Genomic DNA, 21,512 nt, shown 5'->3' with positions numbered 1-21,512 from the left:
TTGGTGCTATTTGCTTCAGTATTAGAACTTAATTTTGAGGTGGAAAAATTGCTGAAGCGTAATTACCATAAATCTACAACACTTTATGTTGTTTTATCTTACTCAGAGCAGGGATGCAAGACACCCTGATTGGTAAATATTTGATACAGCTCACAGACATTTCTTTTTTACTTTCTGAAAAAGCCAGGTAGCATTTCTGATTTTGTTTTGTGAATGCTATTAATTTTGAGTTTGTATTCATAATATCATTATATTAATCACTTAACAGTTGTATATGGCTGATGAATTTTGGGGATGTATTATGTTAATCGGATTTCAAGAAATGAAAAATAAATCTTTTCTTTCTGTTTGCGTTTGGTACAGTCTTATTCACCCAAACAGAATGCAAATAATATAAATAACTGAGATAAGCAGAAACTGGGGCTTTGCCATCTGAAGTAAGAGGAGATTAGTTTCAGTGAATAGGTAATGAGCAGAGTTGTGGAGGGAAACAAAGTTGGGTGCTGCCTTTCTGAAGCTTGGAGACCCTTGGGTTTGCACCATTCCTGCCTGGGCATTAACTTTTTTCCTCTAGGTCAATCCCATAAATCCAGTGGTGCTTAGTAAATATGGAATGTTGAGCATTGCAGAGAGTGTCTACAAAGAGAGGACCATTTGATATTTGTGAAGAGAATTGATACTTTTGTAATGAAACCTCTTTACGTGGAAAAGCTTCTTCCAGTAATTTGTCTTCTGGTTCTGACACATTTTTCAGAATTGATTCATTTGTTTTCGTCATTAGATATTGTCTCATTGTACATTGGATGACTTGTCCTTTCTCTTCACAGAAATGGGATGGGGGAACTCTGTTAATTTACCATTTAATGCTTTCTCAGAATATATGTATCTGTCACCAAATTAAAACACTTGAAAGAAGAAATTAGTCACCAGTCTACTTCTCACTTTAGAAAAGAACATCGAGATCAGGAGTACAGAGTACTTCTGATTGTTACTTCCCATGAGAGACCTTTCTGACCCCCATACTTGGTAATATTCTGCTCTAGAATCATATATTTATAGCTGAAAGGGCCCTTAGGGATTGTCTAATTGACCCCAAGGAGCAGTGATGTGCTACAGCGAGCAGGTAGAGCAATGGGCTTAGAATCAGGAAGACCTCTCTTCCTGAGTTCAAATCTGGCCTCAGACATTTACTAGCTATGTGACCCTGGGCAAGTCACTTAACTCTGCTTGCCTCAGTTTCCTCATTTATAAAATCATCTGGAAAAGGAAGTGGCAAACCATTGCAATATCTTTGCAAACACCCCAACTGGGATCACGATGAAAAATGACTGAATATAACAAACTGAAAGTTGGTCCCTTCATTTTATAGAAGAAAAATTGAAGTCCTTCCTGCTGATAGTTTAAGTGATCTATCCCAGATGCTATTCTGCAATGGTGTCCACTCTTGGTGTATAGAGTATGAGATTGAGGGAAAGTAAGCAAGGGGAAAAAATGAATTAGATTAGCGAGATTCCTATAGGACTTGACATTTCCATACTAAGTAGACTTTTTGTGTTCCTGGTACTTCCTAAAGTAGGCTAGAGCATACACAATGCAAACAAGACTGATTTGTGGGAAAATACAGCTGTATTTTCATGAACAAAGTAAAAAAAATTGCATTTTCCTTTTCTGGGAATCAATAGGTAATTAATTGTACATCTGGTTAGCTGGGTATAGGTTCATAGAATTTTAACTGTAGAAGGACCTTAGAGGTCATCTAATCATATCCCATTATTTTACAGATAAGGAAATAGAGATGAAGTGACTTCCCCAAGATCAAATAGTTTAGTGACAGAGCTGGAAATAGAATTCATGTCTTCTGATACCCAGTTCATTGTTATGTCCATGACACCACATTGTACACTAAACATTGATGGTCAAGACCCTGATTACACAAGGAAGCTCCATTTAGCACTCCCATACAGATGGCTCAACACGTTTTGATTAAATTCAGCCAGACTTGAGCAATCTGAACAATTAACATTAATGCCATGAGCTTTGTTACAGACTTGCCTCCTGTGTATTTTCAGTGGGTAGGTTGAACTTGAACCAAAGTCCTCTGATTCTAAATCTGACTTCCTTTCCACTGTATTCCTTTTCTTTTCCCTCCATCTTCTTCCCTTATCTTCATCTTAAAACATCTTGACTTCATTCCCCACTCTCTTTCCTCCAGTGTCTGATAATGAGGTGGTCTTTTTTGCCAAAGCCAATCCCTCATAGGTGGCCTTGAATCATCCTATTCCTTCAGGTTTTCCAAAACTACTTACAACTACAATCATTCCTTCTACAGTCTTCACCTTCACTCTATCTTCCAGTTCCTTCCATCAAATATGAACAGGTTTCCCTCATCCTGGGGAAAAAACACAATAAAAACCCTTTCTTAGACACTGCCCCTCAGTATTTCTATTATCATACATGTTTATAAAAAAAAAACAAACAACAAACTAGTGTTTATTTAGCACCTTGAGATTTACTAAGCACTTTGCATACATCTTATTTTGTTCTCTCAATAACTCTGGGAAGTACGTGTTATTATTATTCCCATTTTACAGATGAAGAAACTGAGGCACACTGATTTATTGACTTGTCCAGGATCACATAGTAACTATTTGAGATTAAATTTTAACTCAGGTGTTCCTGATTCCACATTCAGTGCCCCTATCCACTGCCTTGCTTTTCTGTCTTCCTCTTTTCAGCCAAATTCATGAAAAAGGTGTCTCGGTTTGTTAACATCTACTTTTCTTCATCTCATGCACTGCTCAACACTTTTTGCACTTAGGTTTTGAACTTCATCCCTCCAGTGAACCTCCTGTCTCCAAATAATACCAGTGATCCCTTCTTGACTGTCTGCAATATTTCATCTCATTGACCAACCTCTTCTCTTCGATGTTCTTTGGGTTTTGGGTTCTCATGATATTATTCTCCTTTGATTCTTCTCCTGCACCTCTGACTCCTTCTTTTCATGCTTTCTTTACCAGCTTGTCATCCTTGTCATGTCCCCTAACTGGAGATGTTCTCCAAGACTCTGTCCTACGTCTTCTACTCTTCTCTGTCTACACACATTCTCATGGTGTTATTACTGGCTTCCATAAGTTTAGTTATCATCTTGATGTATATTATTCATAGAATCGATATATCCAGACATTTTCTTTCCCTTGCACTTCAGTTCCATGCCACCAATTAGCTATTAGATATTTCAAACTGGATTTCTGAGAGGTATCTCAAACGCAACATGTCAAAAACAAAATTTACTATCTTTACCCCTAAAACTATTCCTCTCCCAAATTTTTCTGTTTCTATTGAGTTCACCACTATCTACCTGTAATGTTAATTAGATCTTACCAGCCCATTAATAGGCCTCAAGTACTTTTTGTTAATTTCTACTGAGGTATTGGGTTAGAGGATCCTGTTCTCCAGCTCTGAAAAGTGTATATATACTCCAAGGTGAGTTTTTATTTTGGGGGCTTAGTTTTTGAAAGAAGGGTTGTGTGCCAGATGAGACTCTGGGCAGCTGCTAAGGAGCCTCCCTGGCCTTGAAAATACTGGTGCTTCTCTTGCTGGTAACTGTAGGTATTGCTTACGGTCAGACAGTTGGAAGCCCTGTCTGTTAATCTTTGTTTCTCTCTTGGCATTTTCTCTGAAGTTCAGGGTGCTAAGTTTTTCTCCTGAACTAAGTGAATGACATATATGCTTGATTAAAATGATTGTTGACCCCTCAGAAGTTGCTTTCCTTTTAGAAATGCAGATCTAAGAAATCTGTACCTGAGGCCCTCCTGTGTATGCCAGGGTCTTTGCTGTTACACCACCTAGTCTGTCAGATTTATAACCTTGACATTATCCTCAACTCCCCAAATGTCCTAACCGCATACATCCAAAGAGTTATCAAATCTTGGCCTTTCTGTCTCTACAATATTTTCTCCATCCTACCTCTTTTCTCTGCTCACATGGCCACCAGCTTTGTTCAGCCTTTCATCACCACACACATAGATTATTACAGCAGCCTCCTAATTGGTCTCCATGCCTCAGTCTTTCCTTATTATCATTCATCCTTCACACAGCTGTGTTCAAATCTGGCTTTAGACACTTCAATGATTTTCTTAGGTGTAGCTCTAATCATTAATGTTTCTCTCCTCAGTAACCTCCAATGGTTCTGTATTGCCTACAGGGTAAAATGTAACCTCCTTTGTCTAGCAATTAAAGTCCTTCAGAACCTGGAGCCAAGCTAACCTTTCCTTCCAGCCTTCTCTCTATTGGAAATGGTCCCCAAACTGACTTTTGCTTGTGCCTCACATGGTTCTCCATCTCCCATCTCATATGCATTAGAATAGAATCTCTCACCTCTCTGCATCATAGACTTTCCTTCTTTCAGACACAGTTCAGGTACCACTCTCTATAGGGAGTCTTTTCTGATTCTTCCACTCATTAGTGCCCTTGCTTAGTGCTGGGGATAAAACAGAGGCAAAGGACAGTCCCTGCCCTCAATGAGCTCACAATTTCATGAGAGAGATGACATGCATGGCATCATGTATGAACAAACTGTAGTCGGGATTCATTGGGAATACTAAGAGAGGGAAGGCACTAGAACTCTCAGGAGCACAGAAGTTTCTAAATTGTAAGGAACCCTATGGTGATTCAGGTGAACACATGGGCCCCATGATAACAGTGTTGGAGTACAAAACTTTTGAGTTTGAATTCAAGCATTGACACATAGTAGCCTAGTGTCCTTGGGCAGACCTTTTACTTCTCTGAGCTTCTCTTTACATATCAATAAAATAGGCAAAATAATCCTTTCTTTACCTCACAGGTTTCATTTGAGGATAGCATCTTGCCATCCTTAAAGTGTTATGTTAATGGACTCTTTAGAGGTGAAGTCTCTAACCCTGTGATTTAGAGTAGGAGTCTAATGAATTTCTGTCTTTGTTGGAATCTGTAATGCCTTTGAAATTCTGGTATAAAATGGATTTTAAAGAGGGAGCTGAAGTGCAAGTCTGAATTTTCAGATATACACTTCAATTACCCAACTGGTTTTGCAAGTTTGAAACTTGGGTAGCATTTGGTTGCAAGGTTAGGGATACATGTTACATGGGCACATTAAGGTAGTTCCACTCCTAAATGGAATATTAGCACTGCTAGTTTGTTGCCAAGAATTTGTGGGTAGGGTTTACTTAATTTTGGCTAAGAATATAGCATCTGATGTGGGAGACCCAGACAAAGTTCTGTCAACCAATTAGAAGCATAAATTGGAGAGTTTTTCATTATGGGAGTGAATAATGAGTATCAGATAGTTTGGTGACTTTGTGGATATGAAAAAGTTTCAATCAAGCTTTCCAGATTTGGCAAAATGCTCTTTTCTGTTTGTATTATAGTGGGTTTTTTTTTTAAAGGCATTTATAGAGCATGTTACTACCTAACCTTCATCACTGTGTGGGTGTTGCCTTAGTCAGACTAAGACCCAGGAATGACTTTAGCTTAAAAAGGCCATGGTCTCCCACTATCCACTGGACCCAGATTTGCACAGCCCTCCTTCTCTTAAATCTAATACACTTGCAAGTCATGCCACCACCTTCTTGATGTCATAGTTCTCTTTAAAAAACAAAGGACAACGACAACAACCTAGACTGTAAATGAACTTTGTGATGTAGTTCTCTACAGTACTTTTGCTAACCTTTTCTTCTATCCTAATATTTTTTCCTGGGAAGAGGAGGATTTTTTTCACCCCACTCCTTTGAGCCAAGCGGTGCTACACACAACTTGTAGAACAGGTGTTCCAGATGTATCGAAAAGTGTTTGTTGAATATAGCAAGCTGCCTTTTTTTCTCTGAGGAGCTGTTTCCTTAACTCACACTCACATGCTGTATCAGAAATTGGGGACAGAACTGGGTTCCTGCATGCTAATTTCTGGTGTTTTTTTAACAGTGGTGAATGAGTGACTTCCCAGCTGTTGGCTTGGCTCCCCAAGTCAAGGTTTGGCTCCTTGCAAATATTCTGGTATTTACACTTTTGAAAGACTTCAGGTGTTAGGAAGTTTATTTTTAAAACATTCCTTCTTCCCCCAATTTTTGCCCATTTGTCTTTGTTCTACTCTTGGATACCAAGAAGAATAAGTCTAATCTTCATTCCATGATAGGCCTTCATATATTTGAAGAGAAAAGTTATTACCTCTCCTCCTCTCCCAAACCCCCATAATGTCATCCATCCATTCTCTAGGCTAAACTTCTGTTCTCATCTAGAGAATAAAGGTGTGAGACTAAATGGTTCCTAAGGTCCCTTTAAGCACTAAGTCTGTGATCCTATGGCCAATCCCTAGATCTTTCAAAGAATCTTCACATAACCTGGTTTTGTGCATACTTGACTTACTTGGTCATCCTTCTCTGGAAGAGTCCTAGCTTGTTATTTTCTCTTCTATGGTGGTCAGCATTCATTTCCATAAGATTTTGAGTTCCCAATTTTCTCCCCATCTTTCCCCTCCCCCAATATCACATGCATTTTGATTACCCCTTCCCCCAGTCTGCCTTTCCTTTTATCATCTCCCCTGTCCTCTTCCCCTTTCTTTTCTTGAAGGACAAGATAGATTTCTATACCCCATTGCCTGTGTAACTTATTTCCCAGTTGAATGTAAAAACAGTATTTTAACATTTGTTTTTAGAACTTTGAGTTCCAAATTCTCTCCCATCTTCCCTCCCCACCAACCCCCATTGAGAAGGCAAGCAATTCAGTATAGGTTATACATGTGTAGTTATGCAAAGCACTTCCATAATGGTCATGTTGTGAAAGACTAACTATATTTCCCTTTATCCTATCCTGCCCCACAATTTTTCTGTTTTCCCCTTTGACCCTGTCTGTCCCGTTTCCTTCTGACTACCTCCTTCCCCAATCTGTCCTCCCTTCTATCATCCCCTCTCCTTTATCCTCTAGACTACTTACTCTTGTTGAGCATGTCACCCTACTAAAATCCTTAGATCTTTTTTTTGGTCTTTTTTTCAAATGAATTACTTTCTAATTTTGTGTTTCCTATGCTGTGTTTGGAAATATATTAAACTCAAACACATGACTTTTCATTTCTCCCTGTTAGATGTCACTTAACTAGTTTCATCTTGTTGGAATCCTTTTGGATCCCATTATACCTTTGCACCCCTGGGCTTTGCCATCCTCCATATTGCTGAGCCCTTAGAACTTCCAGGCATTTCCCAATCCTCTTTGTAGTGGAATTCTCACTTCTGTCTTGTCTCCCCCAGAATGTGAGCTCCTTGAGAGCAGAGACTATCTTGTTTTTTTTCTGTGTATATCCCCAGTTTTTAGCACCATGATTGTTACATAGAGGCATTTTTGTCATTCATTCATTCATTTATTCATTCATTCATTCATTTGTTTTCTAGTCTAGCATTGTATTTCCTATTTCTCAACTTCATACTGTCTGCAAATTTGATAAGTATATAAGTATGCCTTCATTATGCATTCATAAAAATTTTCACTAGGACAAGGCCAAGAATAGCTCTGTGGTACTCTGTTGGAGAATTCCTTTTGGAATGATGGTGATTGACTAAGCAACACTTATAGCATTGGTTTGGCTGGCTGATTCTGAATCAATGCAATAATAGTCTACATCTCTATATTGTCTACAATAGTATCATAAGAGACGTTGCCTGATGCTTTGCTGAAGTTCAGTTTTGCAGTGTTTGCGGCATTCACTTGGTAACCTTTTCTTAAAAGGAAATGAGGTTAAATTGTCATGATTTGTCCTCTCTACTTTACTGCTGTACTTCTAAACAGAGCAGTGTGTACTCTCTGCCTCTGCTTCCTTACTTCTCAACCACTTGTGGTCTGACTTTTGTGTCTTTTATTTTGACCTTTTCAAGGTGACTAGTTACCTCCAGATTAGTAAAGTGAAGGGAATCAAGCCTCGTCCTTACCCTTCAGTAGCATTTGACTACCTCCTCTGTCTTGGTTCTTGGCACTTAGTACAGTCCCTGGCACATAGTAGGTGGTGTGTGTGTGTGTGTGTGTGTGTGTGTGTGTGTGTGTGTGTATGTGTTCCTTTCCCCTTCCTTGAATGTGGACTTTGCTCTCTGTCTCTCTCTTTGTCTCTCTCTCTCAGTCTCTGTCTCTCTCTCTCAGTCTCTGTCTCTGTCTCTCTCTCTCAGTCTCTCTCTCTCTCCCTCTCTCTCTCTCTGTGTCTCTCTCTCTCAGTGTCTCTCTCTCGCTCTCTCTCTCTCTCTCGCTCTCTCTCTCTCTCTGTTCCCTCTTTCCTCTCTCCTCTGTCTTTCCCTCCTTTTTAGTCCCTATGTTTCTTTTTCTCCCACCTCTGTGTCTTTGTCTCTGTCTCTCCCTTTCTTTCCCTCCCTCCCTGTCCTTCTCTTCCTCTTCCCCCCACCCCCACCCTGTTTCTGTCCCTCTCATTCTTCCTGTCAGATTTATTTTATATTCCCATCTCCATCAGGCATAGATCCTATCACTTCCTTAGACTTCCTTTTGCCCCCAACATAGCTTGAAAAGCAAAGCCCTTTTGTCTTATCCCAAACATTTTTTTTCCTTGCAAGCCCCTGCCAATACTAGATTTTAGTTATTCTGGCCGGACTATGCTGCTCTTTTGTATTCATCTTCAGCCACCTGCCCTTGCTTTCCTCTTGTACATGTCCATTTTAAATCTTTGCTTCTCATACATCAGTTTGACAAGGTTAATGAGTAGATGTTGACTAGAAGTCATGCCTTTGACATTTCTTCGTGGAAAAGAATGTAAGAAAACATAGATGATAGGCCGTTACTTACTTACTGTTGAGTTTCTACTTGTACTATCAGATAAGATTCCTTCTCCATGCCTTCCCTCTTCACTTTGTACTTTTAGTGGGTGGATCTCTCCCCCTCCCCGCCCCTTCACTTGCTGGTTTACATATCCTCCTAGGATGAGTGGTAGGTGAAACAGCCTATTTGCTTGGTTTGTAGTGTGCATGACGGCACAATACAGGTTACCTTAACCCTTTTTTAAATGCTAAAACTTTTCCTACCCATTGGTAATGATGATGATAGATAATATTTATGTTGCACTGTGAGTTTTGCAAAGTACTTTACATGCATTATCTCATTTAATCCTTACAACAACTCTGTTAAGTAAATGGTATTATACTCATTTCATAGATGAGGCTTATAAGGGTAAGTGAGAACATGAGGGAAGATTTAAATTCAAATTTTCTGGGCTCCAAATCCAGAGCTGTAAGTCACAGGTGTATACGGTGACGTTTCAAAGTATACTTTAAACCCAATTTTAGTTGACATTTTCAGACTAAGTCTAAAATCCTGCCTAACTCACACAAACATCTTACCCTGCTTTGTAGTTGCAGTTCTGCATTACGAGGTTGAACAATAGACCTTCCTTCACCCCTGTGAAGCCTAATATCTTCTTCTAGGAGATTTCTCTACCATGAGACGCCATTGACCTAATTGAACTAATGGGAATCCCTTCCTTGAACAAACCCCATACAAAAGAGCACTATGGAGAAAACTTGAATGTCTGCTACTTGCATATTACTTTATGTTTTAAGACAGCAAAAGAGAAGAAAACATTCAGATGGCACCAAAATAAGAAAGAGGTCTCCTGTCCCCCACTCCCTTTAGTTGTAATTGGCCTAACACTCTAGGAAGTGGGAGCCTAAGTAGAGGTGGAAGGAGAGAATACAAGGAAGGCATCCTCTGGACACATTTGCACGTTTTGTCAGTGTTCTCGTTTTACCTCTTTGCAATCCATGGAGTACTGTTGCATTTTAGAAGTGTCATTGGTCAGGAAGTGACTTAAAGTTGGAAACACCAGCTTCCTTGGCTGTATATCTTGGAGGGACTCCATCTGAGACTTAGCCTCTTTTTTTTTTTTTAAACCTTGTGGGTAGGTGCATCTGACAGGACCAGAGCTCAGGGTTAGACGGGGAAGCTTGGCTGAGAAGCTGGAGATTTCAGACCCAAAAGACCCCACAAGAGGAGCAAATAACCCAAATGTAGAAATCTGTGTTAAATAATATACAGAGCTCAGCCAAGCAGCATGAAATTTGGAGTTGATGTTGACAGACCTTCAGTCCTCTCATTGTTCTCATTTCATTTTCCCTCTTGGCTTGTGTCATAACCTGAAAATTGTTTAAACATAGGTTTTCATATTCATTGATTTAACTCTTCAAGACCTTTCCCAACACTTGGGAATTAACGATCTCTTTCTTTATGAACATTTTAAATTGAGCTTATTCTTATGGAAATGTGATCCCCAGTAATTTAACAGAAGGGATTTTAGCCAGCTGTAAACCCAAGCTATTCTAGCCCTGAACTTACTGCTTGCATTTCCTCTCTTTCTTTTGTAGGCTGCACATTTAGGTCACTTGAAATCAGAAAACTGTAACTGCATATCAGGAACATGGGGCACTGATGTAAAAGCTGACCTCTGGTCTCCTAATTATTTTTGAGGGTGAGTTTTGTTGTCATTTGTTTCTACAGTTGGTAGTTTGTATATGTATGTAAGCTTCCATTGTGGAAGGAAAGGGCATATGTTGGGAGAGGGTCTATGAAATCAGGTCTCGTTTAGACAGAAAAAAATACCACTAGATCAGAAGGTGGATGTGGTAAGACTCATTTGTTGGTGGTGTCAGTTTTGGGAGAAAGAGCTCAGCTCCAGTAAATATGTTGTGTTTGTAGTAGTGGGTGTCACAGAACTTGGACATAGTGTAGTTACTTTGTACACTCCCAAAATGTAAGGATGTGAAACAAAACAGGAATTGGGAAGTAAGAGGATAGGAATGGAAACAATATTTCTGGAGTGGGGAGGGGGTTACCTATGGAGTTTTAAAAAAAGTTTTACTGACACTTTTTACTAGTACATTGTAGTCCTTTTTATATATATTCCTCCCTTAAAAAAAAAACTTCCTTGTAAAAAAAAAAAACAATTAATGCAAAATCAACCCACATTGTGGCATGTTAGACATTGTATGGCATACTTCATGTGTAATGACATGCCTGTCCATTGCTGATAGAAGGGGGGGGGAAGAAGGAGGAAGAGATTATTGTTCCTCGTCTATTTTCCTGGACTGAGTTTGGTCAATTGTATTATTATATGTTAGTATTATTATTTGATTAATTATAAATCATCCTTAACCTCTTCTTAGTATTGGTTTCATTTACATGCAGATGTTTGCATATATTGTCCTCCTGGTTCCTCTTACTTTGAAACAATTCTTGCAAGTCTTTGGACTAGATTATATTTGATAACTTTTTTTTATTGTGGTTCACTTATCTTTCACTGTAATGCTACTGTTAGGCTGTGAAGACATGAGTTTAAGTGTTGCTCTAGTCTAAGCGAACTTCTTTTGCCCAGAGTAGTAGATGATATAACTGCTTAAGGGTAATTAGAAGACCTGGTATGTGAGAGATGCTTTTTTAATTACCTGGTTAAATATAAGATTATATGCTTCAGGTCCTTTAAATATATTGAAAAGGATCACATCTTAGTTCTTCTTAGGGATATCGTTCTGTGTCCCGCCTCCTCCTTGTCCACTATGTAGGGGAAATAAGCAAACAGCAGTCTCAATTTCTAGGCTTCTTTTTTTTTAATTTTATAGTGATTTTAAAAGGCAGCTTATTTCATATTGATCTGACCAAGGAGTTAGCCAAGTGCGGTGTTAATTGGGTCCTCTGGAATTCTAAACCCCTGGGACCTGGAGCTCTCTAGCAAGGAAAAAATAACAAAAAACCACAGGCTGTGCATCTGTCTGAGATGCTGGAAAACTGCTGAGGCAACCACGCGGATTTTGGCAACTCATTTTGCATCCAGTTGCTTATTTCAGTTAGCTTGTTTTGTGTTTTCAGTTTCCCTTCTCCCCTTTTCCCCCCTTTCCTGCAAAGCTGTGTTTTGCAAACTGCTGCCCAGAGGGCAGGGTCTTGGCGATCCGGTGCGCATTGTTCTAATGCTCATTCCACATGTATGTCACATCTTCACTCTCCCCCCAGATCCCAGCCCCTCCAAGCAGCCCCCTCCTGGCTCCCCTTCCCCCACCCCAAGCCTGGGCTCTGCTCACTCTCTCCTCCCTTTCCCTCTCCCTCTGCTCTTTCTTATTCCCCCCTCTCTCCAGAGGGAGATTCTTTCTGGATCTTGTAAGCCGGCAGATCCAAACTTTAAAACAAAAAAATCTTGTGCTGTGTGTGCATTTGGCTGGATGGCCTCAGTCAAAGTAATTCTTCTCTTCCCTCTCCCCCCTCCTCTCTCCCTCAGCTTTTCTCTCCCTCTGTTTTCCCCCAGCACAAAGCTTTTTAAGAAGCTAAGATTGGTAGTTCTTTCTGCCTTTTCTGGTTTCCGTGGTAGTGGATATCTCAGTTACCGAAGAATGGAGCAGGCGGGCTGGAGTTTTTCTGTGCCTTTCTTTTGGGACTGCTAGAGGAGTCCACTGAGAAATACAGCCCCGCAGCCTTGCCTGCCGAGTTTATTATGCCTGTTATCTGTCACTTACTCTGACTAAAAGGTAAGGGCTGCCTTAATTTGTCCCTGCAAAGGCAGCGTACATTGTTCTACTTCTGATGCTTTCCACTAATTGGCTCATGAGGGAGGTTAGAAGATGAGGCATCTGTGCTTGCCTTTTTTTTTCTTTTCTTCTCGATGTCTATCCAGTCAAAGCTCTCTGTTTTTATGTATATCTGGAGAGGGGGAAAGTGCTGGAAATCTTATTGTTATCTTATGGTTCGTGTTGATTTCATATGAAGCATTAGTATAGGTATGTCTATGTCTATCTACATGTGTGTAGGCATATGATCAACATGTATATTGATTTTCATAAACTTTGAGCACATGGGAGGTGATGAGATGTCCTGGGACATTAGAACAAGGTAAGAATGTCTTTGCTCAGCAGATTGCATTTTATACCAGTTTTCTAAATTATTACTTTGGATTGTAGTGTGTACAGAGGGAAGTTAATAGTTTCTAAAGAAACCACTTTAATTGAGGAGAGATCTTGGCAATGATTGTGTCATATACTACGGTATACATGAGTCTGAGTAGATAAGAATTTGCTGTATTGATTGTACTGCGTGATATTTTGCTTTCTATTAAAAAAAAAGACTTTAATTTCTGAAGCTGCCAAAAAAAATCCAGTTGTGAATTGAACTGCAAGTAAAGGAACTTTAGATAATAATAACTATAATAGAATCGCAGGATATGTTCTTAAACTTATCAACTTAAACTAATTGGAATTGGAATAATGGTTATCTATAATTCCTTTAAACAGGTCTTATCTTTGACCAAAGAGAGAGCAATACCATGCTTTACTAACCTTCACAGTAGCTTTTGTTTGGATGATACATCACTATGGTTTTTATCTCATAGGAAGCCTCTGTAGCTTTGTTGGGCAAAGAATTTTTCTGTCCTATTCTTTTAAAATCTGTTGGTTCTTAAAGCCTGTGGGCTGTATGGAATATATTTTACTTTTGCATGCAGAAAATACACTTAGTAATCTTTTCCGCCATCATTTGCTATCCTTGATTTTGTCTGTGTATATATTTTGTGATAAGACTTTTTTCTATAAAAATATTTTTAAAGTATCTCTTTCTGTACATACACATACACATACACATGTATATGATTCCTTTAATTCTTTGCATTCATTGCTTTCTGGAATTTCTGAATTGCTTTCTGAATAGGAAATAGAAAATGCTTTTCCATTAAAATAATATTTTAATGACATGCAAAAATAATTGAAAAGGAGCTTAGGGTAGTGGATAGAAAGAGCCAGCTTTGGATCCAGATGCCCAGGATTCAGTGACACATGTGTGATACATACATTGACTGTATGACTTCAGACAAGTCACAGAATCAGTAACCTGGGCAAGTTTGATTAATTGCAGAGCAGCTGCTGATCTGTGTTGGTAGAAGCAGTTACCAACAAAAACTAAGATAAGTGAGAGACAGACAGCATAGAGTAATGAATAGAGAGGCAGCCTTGGAACCAGGAAAAGCTGAGTTCAGGTCCAATGTCTGACGCAGTTAGTGGATGTGTGACCCTGGGCAAATTGATTAACCTTTCAGGCCACCAGGCAGCTTTCTAGGAATAGGAATTGCAGAGAAGATACTGGCTGACCTACCCTCGTGAGGAAGAAGGCTCCCTAAAATGATTAAATCAAAAGGTCTAGTTTCTACCCTTTTCTCTCTCTGTTTTGAAAAGCAGCATTTGTAGGCACCTAATTTCTTACATTTATGGCCTTTTCTGAAGAGTATGAAACATGAAAATGTAGAAGGAAAGAAAAACACAATACTGATGTAAAGAAGTACTGCTTGGGTTTTTATTTTCCTTCTCTTTCGGCAGTGATTATTTCTCTGTTCCTTACCTATCGAAGGTTCCTTCCATTGGTACCTTGGCACTGGAACTCCGCCCCCTTCCTCCTACAATACTGTTAACTGGCAAAATTACATATTCCTTCCTCTATGCCTTGTAGTTTTGAGTTATAAAATGGACCTCAGCCTGCTTCCCAAGAGTGGCCTAGAGTGGGGAACCACTTAATTGAGTCACAGAACGTTAGACACAGAAGGCACCTTAGAGATCCTCTAATCTAGAGAGCAAATCTCTCACGTTACATGTGAGGGAATTGAGCCACAGAGTGGTCAAATGACTGACCTAAAGCCACACAGCTAGAGTAGTGGATTGATCTGGGATTATAGTCCAGTGCTCACAATTCTCAAACCAATTTTCTTTCTTATGAACAACATCGAAGTGCCAGACAATATTATTGAATGGGGTTGGAGGGGGAATGGAGCAGATGTGCCTTCATAATTTGTAAACTCCTTCTAGTATTATAGATTCCTAAAACACTTGTACTTTACATTATTATATTGTATATTGGCATATAACTATACATTGAAAATAGTTACTTTGTTGAAAGAAGACTCTTAAATATTATTAACTTCCTTTTAAACACATCATTTCAGTTCTTCAAAAGATTGATGATTCCATCAGTGTGGACATTCCCTTCACCAGCTCACCCATAAAGATTGATTGAAAGATTGAAATCCCTCCTCACTGCAGAAGGTCTTCCTGAGCTGTTGGAGCCCCCCACCCAAAGTTATTTTATGACTAGTCCCAAGGTGATGGATCTCTCTTCACTTAAGTAGGTTGGTTCATGGACAGTGAACGCTGAAGCTGTCACTGGGCTGAAGGATTTCCAACTTGCTATGTTATATAATATGTAACTTCAGACAATTCACAGTCTCAGAAGCCTAGGTAATTCTCTAGAATTAATTGGAGAGCAGTTGTTGATCTGTTGGTAGAAGCCAGTAAATAATAAAAATCCCAACAACAACAAAAACTATAATACGTGAGAGACAATATAGTGTAATAGATAGATAAGTTGCCTTGGAAAAGGAGAACATAGTTTATATATTATATACACATATATACATTTATATGTGTGTGTAGGTATATATATACCTACACACACACACACACACATATATGTATATATGTATATAGTATCAGTAAGCACCCCCACATACACTGGGGGGCCTGCTACCACAGGTTCTTAGATCTGCATTCACAAAAGGAAAGCAGCTTTCCAGGGGTTAACAATCACTTTAATCAAGCACGCATATCATTCCTTTAACCAAGCACGCATATCATTCCTTTAACCAAGCACATATATCATTCACTTAGTTCAGAGGAGTCAGCACCCTGAATTTCAAAGAAAATACAGAGAAATCAAAGATGAGCAGACATGACTTCCTCTGACTGAATTCAACAGACAGGTTCAACTGTCTGACCATCATTACCAGAGAGGGAAGCACTGACATCTGGATTTTCAAAGGTGGGGGCCTTTAGCGGCTTCCCAGAGTCCTCATCTGGCCAAACAAACACTTCCAGTCAGTAAACCCCAAAGTAAAACCTCAACACAGAGTATTTATGCATTTTTTAGAATCAGAGGGCATCACAACCCTTGAGAACCAGTCCCTCATTAACAAAAGGCATGGGCCTTCCCATAAATCTCCCCTAATCAAACTCCCCTTGTTAATGGGTGGGAAAGATCTTTAATCACATTGAAATAATTGTCACTACAAATATATATACTGTTTCTAGTTAAAGAAACTCTTGTTTCTGTACTTTACTGCTAGTAAAGACTCTTGATTAATAAAGGCAAGATTCAATCAGAGGCACATGATTATATTAAAACAAAACCAGGAAAAGATCCTATTTTGCTTGCCATCACACATACACACACACACACACACACACACACATACATATGAAATCCTTTAAGTGAGGGTTCAGTGACGCACATATACAGATGTGTACATATGTCTAAAATACACATATACATATATTTATATATGTGTGTGTGTATATATATAATAGATATATGTATGTAGAGATAGACAGAGACAGAGAGACAGAGAAACAGAGATAGAGACAGGAGAGAGGTTGCAGGTATGTAAAGATTACAAACCATACTGATGTTTGTAAATAATTTTACAAGCAAAAACCTAATTTCAAACAATTGGACTATCATATTTAGATGTTCTTAATCTTTTTATTTTTTATTTTTTAAAATAAAATCAATTGAATAGACATATATTTTGTTGAGAGAAGTTTTCATTTTGCAGTAGCAATCCCTGTATCCTGTAAAGATATCGAAGGGTATGGAAGTTTGTGTATATCACACTTAAAAAATTGTTTATGTAGGATAGTAGAGTGAAGGATTTAGGTAATTTTTTATAGAATTCATATCTTTTTACTACAAGCAAGCATATCTTGAGTTTGCTTTGTATATCTCTTCTACTGCTTCTTACGATGATAGATGTCTCTGAGTTCTTAGCTTTTCTTTGAAAACTTTATGGCTCTTCTCAGTGGATGTTAAGTGAATTGCCTAGAATCGAAGAGAGCAAGGACCCTGACCTGGGATATTAAGAGTTGCTGGATTTCTTTCCTTAATAAAGTAAATCACTTACTCCATCAGTTTGTACCTTATCTGTAAAGTAAGGGGTTTGTATCAGATCTCAGGGATATTTCTCAATTCTAAATCTAAGGTCTATAATGCTGATAATTACTTATAAATATTTATATGTCTTTCTGGTTTACAAAACTTTTACATGCATTTCTCAATTGATCCTTAAAATCTTGAGATATACCTATATTGTTCCATTGTACAGATGAGCATACTGAGCCTCACAGAAGTGAAAGGGAACATCAGATGCTGAGTGGTAGATAGGAGACTGAAACCCCAAAGTATTCCAAATTCAGTGTTCTTTCAGGAATGCCGTGCTATTGGCCTGAGCTGGGTGCTAGGTGCCCAGAGTTACACAGTTTGGAAGAATGAGAGGTAGGATTTGAAACCAGGTCCTCTGACCACATATTCAGCATTCTCTTCCTTGTACATATTACCTTACAGACAGGGTTGAGGAAATAGAAAGGCAGGTATTTTTTTTTTCTTCAAAGCACTGCTCTTGACAATTCATTAATTCAAACTGGTCTTTTTGGAGAACGAGAAGAGACTGTGTATTTGGGACTAGAATCCAGAGAGGAACCTTGTACGTTTGAGCTAGTTATGGAAGATTTTTTTTTAATCTATGTTATAAGAAGAGAGATTTTTATAGGACCTAGTGGATAGAAGGCCAGGGTTCAAGTTCTGCCTCTTACTTACTTAGCCTTAGCTACAAAGTAACCTGGCCTCAGACACTTTCTAAGTTTCCTCTTCTGTCAAATGAGCTGGAGAAGAAAATAAATCCTTACAGTATCTTCACCAAGAAAATTCCAAATGGGATCACGAAGAGTCTGATAAGATTGAAACAGCTAAATGATAGCAAGAAGCCACAAAGTTGCCTATTTCCATTAGTGGAGTTTGAATAGGTGTTTTCTCAGATAAAATCACAAACCTCCCTATTGAAAATTCATAATGTGTAGAATAACCTAATTTTAAATGTGGAATCATAAAGCTATAGGTCACTATGGAACAGTGTTTTCTTTAGTATTTTAGAACAAGAAAGAAATTTAAAGACTATCTAGTCTAACCCCAGTTGTTCTCTCTATGAAGACATGTGCCCCTTCTTGCTGTAAAGCTATGATCTCAAAGTTCACAGAGGCTGCCCAAAATATATTTATTTAGTATTTTCAGATAATTTAGTAAACAGATGCCAAATGAATATGCATGACAGCATCTTATGTGGTCCCTCTATAAGAAACCGGAGGAACCACAAGATTCCTCTACAGATAACCAAATAAACAAATATTTACTAAATTCTACTTATGTGTATCTCTCTCTGTTGGATATCAAGAAACATAAAGAAAAGCATTTAGAACATATAAAAGAAAGCCACTCTCCCCATAGGGAGGCAGTGCTGAGTCAGCCTAGAAAATGACATTTTATGGATTAAAGAAATAGTCCATTTCATTCTGAGATTGTGGTTTTGTGACAAAAGTTACCATTCTTATTGAAATCAGTTTCCTTATTTGCTCAGAAATACATTTAAAATATATTCATCAGTTCAGATAAATTGTACATGAAAGCATTCTTTTAGATGGACATGTTGTAAGAATAAAAGGATTTAACCAGTCCCCTTTTCTCTTCCTGCTTTCCCCTACAAGTCCCCCCAGGTAATCTGGAGACATATATAACAAATTGACATTCCCTAAGAAAATGGAGGATCAGCCCAGGGGAGCCTATAAACAGAGGCTTTTGGTCTGTAGGACTGAGTGATTGTCAATAAATGTGTGAATTGAATTAAACTGGTGTTTTCCATAACTCATTTAAAATATGATGTTAGTTTGAGGTTTGTAATACCCAGCATTCCATTTCCTTGATAGTTTTGGCCTGCTATCATTATAAATGCACCCATGGGGTTATTAAAGATAGGGGCACCCTCCTTTAATTTGCTACTTTCCCAACATGTAGATTCATATGAAGTCTTCTTACCCACTGGCATCTTCTTTTGTTCTAAGCAAAACACAGGTGAATTTTCTTTTCTCTCTCTCTCTCTCTCTCTCTCTCTCTCTCTCTCTCTCTCTCTTTCTCTCTCTCTCTCTCTCTCTTAAATACAGAAAGCATTCAGTTTTGCAGCTCTTGCTCAGGGACCTCAGATGGACTTTTTGCATAAAAACTGAAAGATTTGCTTGTTTGAACTACATTAACATCAGAAAGGCAGATTGTGTGTTGACTGAGGTGGCCTTGCAGAAGGGGGATGGGGTGGTGGTAGAGGGTTCAGGGTAGCTTTCTTTGGAAATCCAGAGAGCTAGAAGAGCCTGTGTTGAATGAAGAATAAATAAAGAAAGCTGTGCTCTTAGGAAGGAATGAATACCAAATTCTCTTTTCTGGGTTGGAGAGTCGGTTAAGGCATTTTAAGAAATCTTGAGGATTGATTTTCTTCTGTTTTGAAGACTTTCTGATTTACCACCTCATTTCCTTCCTTCCCTGCTTTGTATGATTTATCTTTACATGTAGTGGGATTGGCTAGGCATCTCTTGGCTAACTTCTTGATATCCTGTGTTGATTCCTATGCACAGAGCTTTGCACTCTGTCCTTCCAGATCTTTGGAAGCCTCAACAATTCTCCCAGAAATGTAAACTGGAAGATAAACAATCCCTATATTTATTGAATGTTTTTAACTTTTTCAAAATGTTGTCCTACTGATTATATATAGAGGAATCAACATGCATTAGTGGAAAGACTTAAGTTGGGAGTCTGGATCATCATTATCATCATCAACATGTACAAGAAAGCTCAGTGGATAGAGCCATGGCATTGGAATCAGGAAGCCATCAGTTCAAATCCAGCCGTAGATACTTACTAGCTGTGTGACCCTGGGCAAGTCACTTAATCTCTGTTTGCTTTAATCCCCTGAAGAAGGAAATAACAAACCACTCCAGTATCTTTGCCAAGGAAACTCCATGGACAGACAGTATATATTTGGTCCACTGGGTCATTAAGAGTTGGACTCTACTGAACATCACCAAATAAACAAGTACTTATTAAGCCTTTACTATGTATGAGCTGAGGAAACTAGGTGGCACTGTGGACAGAGTATTTGACCTGGAGTCAGGAGGACTCATCTCTCTGAGTTCAAATCTAACCTCAGACATTTGCTAGCTGTGTGACCCTGGGCAAGTCACTTAATCCTGTTTCCTCATCTGTAAAATGAGCTGGAGAAGGGAAATAGCAAACCACTCTAGGCTCTCTGCCAAGAAAACCCCAAAAGAGTCCCTGAAGAGTCAAGACATGATTGAAAACGACTGAACAGCAGCAGCAGCATACGTGAGCCAGTCACTGTGCTAAGAACTAAAGATACAGAAAAAGGTCAGAACCAGTTCTCTGCCCTCAAGGAACTCTTAATTGTAATACAAGCCTAGAATTCTCTCCCTCTTCATCTTTGCTTCCTGGTTTCCCTGGATTCCTTCAAGTCTCAGCAAAATGTCACTTTCTGTAGGATTTCTGGTCATGGTAGTGCCTTCCTTCTGTTGATTATGTGCACAGCCATCTAGTTACATAGCAATTTGCGTGGTCTCTCCCATTAGATCCTAAGCTTCTAGAGATCAGGGACTGTCTTCTACTTTTCTTTGTATCCTCAGAACTTAGCATAGTGTCTGGCACACAGTTCGTGCTTATTAAATGCTTAGAGGCTGACCAGTGAGGCAGATTACATGCAAACAACTATATACGTTTAATACATGTAGAGAACAAATGGGAGGTAGTATCAGAGTTCCCTTCCAGCCATGGCAGAGGAAAGGGGGACATTAGAGAAGTTATTTACTTTCTTTGGACCTATTTCATTTTCTTTAAAATGAGGGATGGTTGCGCTAAGAGAAATTACTTGGATTTCTGTTCCTTTGTAGTGCATGTTTCGAAGATCTTGTTTAATTCTCACAAAGACCCTGCAAGTTTAGGCAAGGGTGAAGTCAGTGGGGATGGGCTCATGACTCACAGGCCTTTCTAGAGAGGAAGCTGGTCTGTTTTGCCTTCTTAAAATATGTGTGCTTTATAGATTATAGTATGAATGAATGAATGAATTAAAAAAATTAAAAATTCTTGCTATGTCCAATGACTAGCTAAGTTCTATGGAATACAGATAGAAAAGTGAAGAAACCCTTTTTGTATATGAGCTCACATTCCAATGGGGAATAATAGCCAGGACATGAAGGATGGAGTGGCCCACCTTCCTAGGATTGGGTGGTAAAACAGGTGATCAGACTCACCTCCCCAGTTAGCAGATTCCATAAGGTAAGATAAATTAGGAATGATAGGTTAGTCCATTTAGTGGAGATGGCGTACTTTTATTTTATTTTTCCATGAATCTGAAGAGAAAATCTTCTGTCCCTCCCAAACTTAATACTTCTTTAGCTATATTTTTGGCATTAAAAATGAAAAAAGTTAGGAATGGTAGAAGTAAGAGATCATGTTAATGTGGTATATATTTTTAAAAAAGAAATATACTTAGTAATAATGGAAGAATCCTTTTTCCTCCAGATTTTTTACGTCCCTTTTAG

General features: G+C 38.7%; 1 protein-coding gene across 4 annotated transcripts in view; it reads left to right on the top strand.

The window, feature by feature from the left end:
- Positions 1–21,512, top strand: part of FAT3 (FAT atypical cadherin 3) — a 765,373-nt gene that overhangs the window by 119,363 nt on the left and 624,498 nt on the right. For 3 of the 4 annotated variants that reach the window (XM_072611402.1, XM_072611400.1, XM_072611403.1), the window contains exon 2: positions 10,377–10,480. The exons of the other annotated variant lie outside the window; for it this stretch is intronic. The gene's annotated coding sequence lies outside the window, so the exon portion shown is untranslated. The remainder of the gene's footprint in view (positions 1–10,376; positions 10,481–21,512) is intronic. 4 annotated transcript variants of the gene reach the window in all.

This window comes from Notamacropus eugenii, chromosome 5 (genome assembly GCF_028372415.1).
Source record: "Notamacropus eugenii isolate mMacEug1 chromosome 5, mMacEug1.pri_v2, whole genome shotgun sequence".
Taxonomy (NCBI): Eukaryota; Metazoa; Chordata; class Mammalia; order Diprotodontia; family Macropodidae; genus Notamacropus; species Notamacropus eugenii.
The sequence above is the reverse complement of the archived record's forward strand: the minus strand, read 5'-3'. Positions and strand labels throughout refer to the sequence as shown.